Genomic DNA, 11,707 nt, shown 5'->3' with positions numbered 1-11,707 from the left:
TTTCTTTGGAGCTGTACCATAGAGTGAACACTCAATATAAAATACTCTATTGAATGAAATCACTATATTTTAACTCATTTATGTCAAGAAAGAATTTATAGTCTCTATACTTTATGTATCTAAGATTGCCTGTCTTGAAAACTCTCCTATTCAACAATCTGATATCTATTCTTCTACATTATTTATCTTTCTTGAAACCATAATCCTCCTTAATACCCAAGAAGAATAAATGATGTGCTGCTGTGAATTAATAGTTTCAGTTCTTTATTTAACATCTGCATCCTTACTCATTTTTCTTGGTAGCTAACATAGAAGAGAAGGATTAAAAAATCACTCAAGATTATGAAATGAAGTTTTTGAAAGCAGTAGTTACCTGCAATAGTGAATATATCATGCCAAGTTCATTATTTCATAATATGAATTTAAAAGCCTGGTTAGTATGGTAATTGTTTTGGCACATCCTATTACAAAAAGAAAGTTGATGCAGCTTAAATTAGTGTTTGACCACCTATAATAATAAAAGCATAATATGCTATTTAGACCGGATGTCCAAACAGTGGAACGACCCATCCAGACGACCTTCCGGATGAAGCCGGGCGCTGCAGCTGCGAGGGCCGAGCCCCTTGCATGAATTTTGTGCCTTGGGCCTCTAGTTTCAATATAAGGAGCCAGAAGAAATGAAACAGAAGTCACTGAAAAAAATTGGAGTCAAACATTTCATTATAGTAAACATTTCTCTCTGCCTCCTCTAATCATCAATAAAAATCTCAATTGAAATAATTGTTATAGAATGTTATTAAAATTATGCTTCAATCAGAATTTCTGCCAGATTATTTTGTAAAGATCCTGAGCTTTGGGGAACTAGTTGTTACAAGTGGGATGTGGCTGAGCTATCTTCATTAAATCTTTGTTGGCTTCATGATCTTGTGAATTCCCCAGGATCTTTAGGACTCTGAGTGACCTGGACTTGGGCTTCTAACTTAATCCAGTCCAGGTTCAAGTTCATTGAGTTCACCCTGGACGTAGGTTTGAATAGATCAATTTGTGTAATTGATACTATATGCTTCATCTATCCATTCATTTATCCATCCATCTAATGGGGAAGAATACAAAAAGAATGTAAGGAAGGTAAGTTACATATTTGGTGGTGCTACATTAGCATTGTCTTGATAGATTTTGTGACCACATATACTAATTTGTCCATAGCAGCTTCCATTTAAAAAAATTATAGTCTTCTTCTTAGCCTATACATCCAAATTATTTTTCTGGAGAATAAGTGCCCTGTGTTTTGGAGATGTTAATGATGTACTCCAACTTCTATGGGAAATCAAGACCACTGGGAAAGGAGCGCTGATGTGGGTCAAAATCAGGAGCACGATTAAGAAATAGATTACAATCACTTAGGATATAGTTCTTATTCCTTTTTAAAATCTGCTGCTTTTTATTAGTCCTTTGTATTTTTTTAAGATAAAGAGATTTGCCTTTTTTCTCTGTCTCTTTAATTTTCTACAGTTAGGGAGGTAAGAGCTTATTGTGTTACTTTCCCTGTCACGGAAAGACCAGAATGTGGGTAATTTTGGCTTGAGGGAATGCCTTTTTATTTTCCTTGCTGTTTGTTCTATTGAGGTGGCCTCTTTTTAGGCCTTATATGCTTTTCTTAACATCTCTGAACCAAGATAAGGAGACTGGTTTAGAGGGGAAAAGGGATTCTGTTAGCCTAGGTTTTTATGTCAGAGACAGAAATTACTGTATCTGTGGGTTCACTGTAGCTCAGGGTTTCACATTATAGCAATAAGTAGTGCTCATTTGCCTTTGACTAGCTTCCTGCTGAACTTGAGCCGTAGACTATAGATGCAGACATTATACCATCTCAGCATGACTAAAAAGAGGAAAATAAAATGTTCAGTTTAAATATTATAAACTAGAGGCCTGATGCACAAAATTCGTGCAAGAGTAGGCCTTTGCAGCCGTGGCTTCATTTAGAAGGTCGTCCGACTGTTGTTCTGCTGTTCGGCTGTTAGGTTGATTTGCATATTACGCTTTTGTTATTATAGATGTAACAAACACTGTGACACTTAAGTGCAGCTAAATGTATAGAAGGCCAAATGTGTGGAGAAAAATAACTAGGGTTTTCAAAATTTGAATTGGTTTACCACTATACAATTTTTAAGTAAAATCATATGCTTCTTATAGGTCAGTGATTAATCTGTACCATCTTCATATTCTCTTTCTCTGCATTTATTTTCTCCTCTGTTTTGCATTTAACAAATGGTATATGTAACTCTGAATCAGCTTTGGAGAAAATTGGAAATCTGGTGACATTGTTACTAGTTTTATCCTCTAATTTACCTGGTATCCTCATGGTATTCTGCATAGTCCAATATCTCCCATGATGTTTTTTTTTCTTTCTTTTTTTTCTTTTTAGTATAGTAATCAATATGGAATTTAGGGCTGAAAGGCACAGAAATTTATGATGGTAGAAGCTGGATATCCCATAAATGAACCAGGCAGGTATCCATTTTCTTCATGTACAAACACTATTAATCTTGTGTATGAAAACAGAAATGTTCTGAAAATTGACTGAGCTCTTTGTTTTGCTTAAAAGAATTATGCAACATTTTTGCTCTGAAAATTATCCATCTCTGATGGAATTTTATTGTTTCAGGTGAGTTAAATTTTCTTATTTTTATAAGTTAAAAGTTATTTTGTTTATCTATGTACCAATTATTTACTGAATATATACAATTTTCTTTAATTCCTTTTAATTTCAAATATTTAATGGCTGTATTGCTTATATGTTTTAGAAAAAAAAATTACCAGAACTCAGAAGTAGAAAGGCAGAGAAAAACGCCAGTTTAATTGTTCTGTTTACCAAAAGCAGTTTTCCTAAAATATCTTCCTCAAATGTCTGACAAGTAGCACACACACACACACACAAATTTCCTGCTTAATTGCTTGTCAGTTTCCATGTATTTATCTTGAACCTAAACTGATTTTTCTGCAGAAATAATCCTGAGCTTACTGGTAACTTCTAATGGATTTTTTTTTAATGTGGTAAAAAGCATTTCATTTAAATTGAAGCCTTATGCTCAGCAATAGTTCATCATTATGAGACAATCTTTGTGTGTAACCCACTATGATGGGCAGAGCAATTCTTTGGTTGTGTATGTGTGTGTGTGTGTGTGTGTGTGTGTGTGTGTGTGCGTGTGTGTGTGTGTGTGTGTGTTGTATGTGTGTGTGTTTGTGTGTTATCCAAGAGTGATAGAGGGAGGAGGGGGCGGTTGGTGCTGAGGAAGAAGAATGGGAAGAAGACTATGTCAATTTGAGATTTAGAGAAAACAAAGAGCTTAGTCTTGATGACTAAAATCTGAGGCTGGAACCTGGCAATTATGAGCTGGAAGGTATTCATGCAATTTATGAGTAACCCTATTTTTGGCTGAAACATAATTCAAAGGAATCACTCACTGCTTGAAAGAAAGTCCAGGTATATTGGCACAATCACTGAAAAACAACATTTCTATAGTGCTTCCAGCAGCTCTTTATTACTGACAGGAATATAAATGGAAAATCTCCCTCACTTGGGGCTTCAAAAGATAGCCACCTACAGGCATTTTACTTTCTTAGTGCTAAAAAGATAAAACCATCATCATCCTTGTAAAGGTTTTCTTATTTGTTATAGAACACCTTAATAACATAATATTTTCCGTGTGGATTAACTGTTTCTAACCTGTTCTTAAGCTAAAATTTCAAAGAAAGGTTTTTTTGAAGGTCACAATGAAGCTACTCTGAATCTGCAGTTTTTAAAATTCATAAAGAAGTTGTTTGAATCAAAGCACCATGTTTTTGGTTCCTGCTAAGCATCTTTCCGACATGCGGAGTAATCAAGACCTACTGGTGAAACCTCCTTGGCCTTGAGCTTGATAGACGGTGATGTGAGGCTGCTTTGCTAATGAAATTTCATGAATCTGTGGCATGTTTATGCTGAAAGGGGAGGTCACTCTAACTCAAAAGACTCTGACACCCAGCACAGTATCTATAATAATAAACCTAATAAGCAAATCAACCAAATGACCGAACAGCAGAACAACCGTCCAGATGACCTACCGGACAACCACACTATGACAGCACTGGCACCAGGCCAGCCAAGGCGGTGTGATGCAATTGGTCGGGAGCCCCTCCATTGCCCCACAATCACACCACAGAGAGAGGCCCAGGCCACCCGGCTGATGGTGCTGTGGTGGGTGGGCGGGGCCTCCCTCTGTGGGGTGATTGATCTGGGGGCCCTGTGATCAATCGCCCCTAGAGGGAGGCCCAGGCCAGTCAAGCGATTGCACCCCATGCCTGTCACCCACAGAGGGAGGCGCCTGGTGGTGGTCGGGGGCACAGCTGCACAGATGGCAAGCAGTGGCAGCAGTGGGGGCGGGGCCAGCTGCCGGCAGCCGGTGGGAGGAAAGTCCCGATAGGCCCTGATCACCGGCCAGGCTTTGGGACGCTACCTGTGGGTCCCAGATTGCAAGAGGGCGCAGGCTGGGCTGAGGGACACCTCCCTGTGCATGAATTTTGTGCACTGGGCCTCTAGTCTGAGACATAAAGCTGGTAGTAGATAATTTTTTATTGAAGCAATAAATGAACGAATCTATTAAAGAATGAATTAATCACCACGGACTTGTTTCAGGGTTTGTATCCTTCATCCCAGTCTGATGTCTTAGTAATGGATGGGCTCCATCAAGAGAGTTACCATTAAAAAGGCAGGAAAAAAAGATTTTAAAAAAAGAGAGTTACTGTTAGATGAGAAAATCCAGAGCAACACAACTGCCATTCTGTGAGACACTGAAATCTTCTCAGCTAAAGCAAGCTTAGGATGTTGTTTCTCAACAAAGTTCTCCAGGCAGCCACTACCAAGCAATCAGAGTTGGTCAAATGTTTATCTTTGAAGGTCTAAGCAAATTAGCACAAACCTGACACTATTAGTTAAAAAAAGATGTCTCCCATCTTTTTTGTAGTACATTTTGTACAACCCATTTATTCCTCATTATTTACTCAAATTGTCAAAGGGTGGGCTGGAAATTTGTATTAGAATTTATGTTTATGCAGAAACAATTGTGTCCCAAGTGTACTACTAGGTGCGGATGACCGTCTACTAGGTGCCGTTGCCTTTGCCCTAGGCCCGTGGTTGGCAAACCATGGCTCGTGAGCCACATGCGGCTCTTTGGCCCCTTGAGTGTGGCCCTTCCACAAAATACCACTTGCGGGCGCACAAGTACAGTGCGATTGAAACTTCATGGCCCATGCACAGAAGTCGGTATTTTGTGGAAGAGCCGGTATTTTGTGGAAGAGCCACACTCAAGGGGCCAAAGAGCCGCATGTGGCTCGCGAGCCACGGTTTGCCAAGCTGCAGTTTGCCGACCACTGCCCTAGGCCTTTAACTGGGTCAATCACATAGAAATCACCTGTATGGTCCTCTCTTCTTTGAATGAGGTGCAACCTGTGACTTGCTTCTAAGAAACAGTGTATGAGAAAGGTGATGCGACATCACTCTCATAATTACATTTAATTCTATTACTCCATCTTAGTAGACCAGAGAGAGAGAAATTCTCTTACCTTCCTTGAAGAATCCAACAGCCATGTTGTGGATTCCCTACAGAGAAGGCCATGTGGCAAGGAAAGTGGACAGTCTCTCAACAGCCGATACAGAGATGGGTCCCTCAGTCACAGAGGAAATGAATTCCACTAACAATCCAAAAGAGCTTGTAAACAGATTCGCTAAAGACTATATTTACAAACCTTCCTTGTAATTAGCTAGTCCTATGATTAGGTTCTGGACAATGAAATGTAAGCAAACATTATTGATTCAACTTCTTGTTTATCTTTTAAAAGGAAAGGGGCGCTGTCTCTCCCCCCTTCTCTTTCTCTCCCTGTCAGGCTAAAATGTGAATCTGATAAGAAGCTGTATTCAATTTGTAGCAAGCCCCTACCGGTGGCAGAGAAACGAATGGAATGGAGTCTGGTGCTCTAATACCATCGATCTGCCATACCAGAAATGAACTGACTAACTTCTTAGGCTCTTTGGGGAGAAAGAAAGAAATTACTCTTGGTGAGAAAGAAAAATCAACTATATTGTCAACTCTCTGAATATAGAAGTCCAGCCTTGAATCTTCATCAATACATCAGTCTATCTAGCAACCTAATACATATTGTCTAAGTGTCTGTGTTCTCACCAAGCTTTATACAACAAATAGGTTACATTATATTCACTAACTTGTAGTCCCCATTTGTGTAATTTCAGAATCTAGGACATTTTCAGCATCCATTTTTTCCCTAAGTATTTCTTAAAGTGCCCACAAGTTTTCTCACAGTACTAGTAAATTAATCAAGGCTGTTTGTATACAACACTGCTTGACATCTGTTCTGGGATATTGTTCATTTCTATTTCTGTTCTACAATATACCCTAAGGAACTGAAGGTTTCTTTCCTCATTTTACTGATTCCTATTATTTCAAGATAAAAAGATGAGCTAGATTTCTCATTCTGTATATTATGCTTTGTTAAGGGATCACAATTCTATTACTTTCAACCCAGAGTTTACCTCAACTATCAAGATGGCCAGTTGGAACCAACTGAGTTAAAAACCACCAGAGATTTTTGGCTTCTTATATATGTGACTTATTTCATAAGAATGAATTCTATCTCTGTGAACTCATAGTGACCCAGGAAATGGTATTTCTAGAGCTTTCCTATTTTCTAATCCCAGTTTGCTCTATGCTGATTATAAATTACATTTGGTGATATACTTTAAATAATTTTTTCCAGAAATAAAAAGCCCAATAGGTAAATTAAAAATATACACTAAAAATTTCAAATATTCCAAAGAATGCAGAATTAAGGTAAATAACTGGACAGTTGGGGTGAAAGGTTGAGTTTAGAATTTGCATGTTTATGGAGAAACAAAATTTAGTTACAACCAGCAAGTATGCTACCTTCTATACTAAAGAGTACATTATAGAATGAATGCTTAGATCTCAATGGTAGTACCTCCTATGTTTAAACTTTTCTGTTGATATTTTAAAATAAGGGAAATATGAGCCACTTTACTAATAGAGAATTATATATCTCAAAACAAAGCATGAAATTTTAAGAAAACCTGCAAAAGCAACAAAAAACACATCTGGAATGGCTGTCAATTACATCTATAATAATATAGATCTTCAATTTCCTAAATGAGGTTTGGTTCTAATACATATCAATATAAAATGGAAAAATCTAATATGGAATTATTTTGAGTTTTGCTACTGAGGAATGGTGTGAAAGAGAGAGGAGAGGAGCACATATAATCTAAAGAACAAAACGAACAAAATTGAAAGAGACTCATAGACACAGAGAGTGAACTGGGGTTTGCCAGAGGGGAGGGAGGTTGCAGGGTTGGGTGAAAGAGTTGAAAGGACTAAGAAGAACAAATTGGCAGTTACAAAACAAGTCATGGGGAAGTAAGTAAAGCATAGGAAATATAGCCAATAATACTGCAGTAACTATGTACAGTGCCAGTTGTGGTATTGGAAATATCGAGGGGAACACTATGTATATGATTGTCTAATCCAGTGATGGCGAACCTATGACACGCGTGTCAGAGGTGACATGCGAACTCATTTTTTTGGTTGATTTTTCTTTGTTAAATGGCATTTAAATATATAAAATAAATATCAAAAATATAAGTCTTTGTTTTACTATGGTTGCAAATATCAAAAAATTTCTATATGTGACACGGCACCAGAGTTAAGTTAGGGTTTTTCAAAATGCTGACACGCCGAGCTCAAAAGGTTCGCCATCACTGGCTAAGTTGTACACTTGAAACCAATACAAAATAAAATTGAAATAACAAAAATAAAAATAATAAAATAGAACTAATTGTATTAAAACTTTCTGGAGAGGCTTTACTAAACTTCATTCATTTTTCTTGTTTCTCAAAATACAGAAAGACAACTAATTGAAAGAGAACAACTTAAAACCACTTTTAGGCTATGCAAGGAATAGATAAACGAATCTATATCTATTCATTTTCCAGCTCTTTATTCCAAAAAGAGCTGGAAAATACTTTTTACTTGCAGACATAATTAGACTCACACATATTTTACTCATTAGCATTGTCTTTCCTCACAATGTACAGAGTCAAAGGACAAGTAACTTTATTCCTATTGGCAGTAGCCTTATTTAGAATACAATAACAACTGGTTGATCAATATAAATAAACATTGTGTAGAATTGCTATTTAAATTCTATATTTCTTAATCCTTTTCAAGGAGAAAGAGGATAGGTAATATTGGGAAACCTAGCAATGTTCTAATATATTTTAGTAAGATTTTCTGTAATATGAAATTAAAAGTATATTTTGGAAATATAATTTGGTTTGGTCAAGAACCATCTAATGGCTATTTTACTCAAGAAAAATGGAATAATCATGGGCCTTGACCTGCAGATTTGAATCCTACTTACTGAAGTGCAAAACCTGGAGTCATCCAAGTAGTAAATGTTTTAACAAAGTAACCCAAAACTAAAAACATTTCAGGAGAATTTGCAAAAGTAGCTTTCCTGTTGACTCCAGCCACAAAGCACATATTCATGACCAAACATTTAACATCTATACTAACTGCCAAAATAAAGGGGGGGGGAGGGTGCAGGGAAAGGAAGGAAATAATCATTTATATAAATTTGAAATACAAAATGTTCCAAGCAAAAATGAGTTACATTTTGAAAGTATTTTTTCAATGTCAAAATGTTTTCTAATGGGCCAAAAAGAGCTGGAGAATACTTTTTACTTGCAAACATAATTAGACTCACATATTTTACTCATTAGCATTGTCTTTCCTCACAATGTTCTGTCTATTACCAATTATTCTCTACTGCTCATTCTGCACAAATCATGACATATATAATAACATAAGCGTAAATATGTAACAATAGTAAACATTGGTTTTCCTCTAATAGATTTGCATGATTATATCAACATGCATAAGATGATGCCACTAAAATGCAGGATATGAAAATATTTCCAGCATTTCAAAAAAGATCAGAATGTAGCCACTAGTGCTGTGTATTTTATTGAATAAAATTTTTAAGAAAGATTGACAGAAAGTTCCATGTGTCAACTACATAGAACTATTTGCAATTGTCTGAGTGTCATGTTCTCTATGCATTCATACATCATTAAATGGGATCTTTTCTTTACCATAGATTTCTTCTTCCTATTATATGCCCAAAAAATTCCTAACAATTTTTGTGTTAAATATTCCCTATATGCAGCAAACCATACTCTCATGTGATTTTTAGCATGCTGTTATTGTAGTACTAGTTATACTGTATTCCACATAGAGTGTAAACAACTCAAGGTCATGTAGTCATACAAGATCCCACTTTCCTAGGATCTTGTAGTATAATTGTTATCAAAATGTTAAACAAATCTTGAATATAATAATAATTTACATAGAGTTTCAAAAAGTGCTTTCTCATATATTATCTCTTGTAATCTTTTAGCAACTCAGTGAGATAGCTTTATGTTAGCTGAAACAATGTAGGATTCAATTATTGGATAGTGTAATAATAATTTCTAAACATGGCAACAGATCAAACTCACCAGGAGAGATTTCTCACAAATTAAAAGCTAAACTAAACTGAAATAAATATATCCATGATCTATAATAATAAAAGCATAAAATGCCAATTAGACCGGGCAGCCAAATGACCTTCCAGACATTATTCCGGACATCCTTCTGGATGAAGCCACAGTGGCAGGGGCCGAGGCAGAGGTGGTTAGGGGTGATCAGGCAGGCAGGTGAGTAGTTTGGGGTGATTAGGCAGGCATGCAGAGTGGTTAGGGGCGATCAGGCAGGCAGGCAAGCAGTTAGGGGCAATCAGGTAGGCAGGCAGAGTGGTTAGGGTTGATCAGGCAGGCAGAGTGGTTAGAGGCATCAGGCAGGCAGGCAGAGGCAGTTAGGGGTGATCAGGCAGGCAGGCGAGTGGTTAGGGGCGATCAGGCAGGCAGGCGAGTGGTTAGGGGCGATCAGGCAGGCAGGCGAGTGGTTAGGGGCGATCAGGCAGGCAGGCGAGTGGTTAGGGGCGATCAGGCAGGCAGGCGAGTGGTTAGGGGCGATCAGGCAGGCAGGCGAGTGGTTAGGGGCGATCAGGCAGGCAGGCGAGTGGTTAGGGGCGATCAGGCAGGCAGGCGAGTGGTTAGGGGCGATCAGGCAGGCAGGCGAGTGGTTAGGGGCGATCAGGCAGGCAGGCGAGTGGTTAGGGGCGATCAGGCAGGCAGGAAAGCAGGTAGGGGCATCAGGCAGGCAGGCAGAGGGGTTAGGGTGTTCAGGAAGGTAATCAGGCAGGCAGGCAAGTGGTTAGGGGCAATCAGGCAGGCAGGCGAGTGGTTAGGGGTGATCAGGCAGGCAGGCAGAGTGGTTAGGGGCAATGATGCAGGCAGGCAGAGTGGTTATGGGTGATCAGGCAGGCAGACAAGTGGTTAGGGGTGACCAGGCAGGCAGGCAGGCTAGCAGTTAGAAGCCAGCAGTCCCAGATTGTGAGAGGGATGTCCAACTGCCAGTTTAGGCCTAAACTGGCAGTTGGACATCCCCTGCAGGGTCCCGGATTGTGAGAGGGTGAAGGCTGGGCTGAGGGACCTCCCGCCCCTAGTGCATGAATTTCATGCACTAGGCCTCTAGTATAAAATATAAGGGGTATAGAGGGGCATATTGGATATACATCACTGCAAATAAGATTAAACTATACATTCTATTTTATGATTTTCTTATTACCAACATTACTTTGGAGGTGGCTTTCAATATCATCACATATTGATTCACCTCATTTTTTTTCAGTGGTTCTGATATATGCCAATATATGTATAGATACACAATTTATTCAACCTGGTCTCTGTTTTGTGTTTTCTGGGGGTGAGTGTTATGGTACTTGTTTGGTTGGCTCTTACAAAGAAAACTCAATGGTCATGCTCATATATTTTGTACACATACATACATACATACACACATATATATACACACATGTATATATTTATCTTTAGCTATATATCTTTAGGTACTTTTCTGAATATATTTAGAGGTTATATCACCATAGATGAATTGCTGGTTACAAAGGTATATACATTTAAAATTTTGATAGATGTTGCAATTAGTTTCTAAAATTTTGTATTAATTTTAATTCCCACCAAGGAAAATTGAGAATTACTGATTCACTACATGATTGCCTATGGAGGTAGGATCCAAATTTAATCTTGGCCATCCTGATTGTGAAAATTGGCATCTTATTTCTGTTATGTTTGATTTTAATTATGAGTGAGGTTGAACATCTCTTCATATATTTATTGGCTATTAGAGTATGTGAACATGTGTATACCATCTGTTCATGTTTTTGATACATTCTTTTATATTGTTAATCTTATTTTTTGTAACAGCTCTATATAAAATGAAATTAGTTTTTTTATATGACTTGCAAATATTGTCATTAGTTGTCATTTTGGGAGAACAATTTAAACATACATACCACAGGGACTTTCACAGATACTTCCCCTCTTCCCTCCAATCTTGACTCATTGAATCTTTGGAATTGAGAAATAGGAATCTAAAATTTTGGAAAACTTCACCCAGGTGATTCTAGTTGACCAATGGACAATGTTTGAAAACTGAATTATATAGGAGGAATGAAATAG

Source organism: Myotis brandtii, unplaced genomic scaffold, assembly GCF_000412655.1.
Source record: "Myotis brandtii unplaced genomic scaffold, ASM41265v1 scaffold449, whole genome shotgun sequence".
NCBI lineage: Eukaryota > Metazoa > Chordata > Mammalia > Chiroptera > Vespertilionidae > Myotis > Myotis brandtii.
This window is presented reverse-complemented; position numbering follows the sequence as displayed.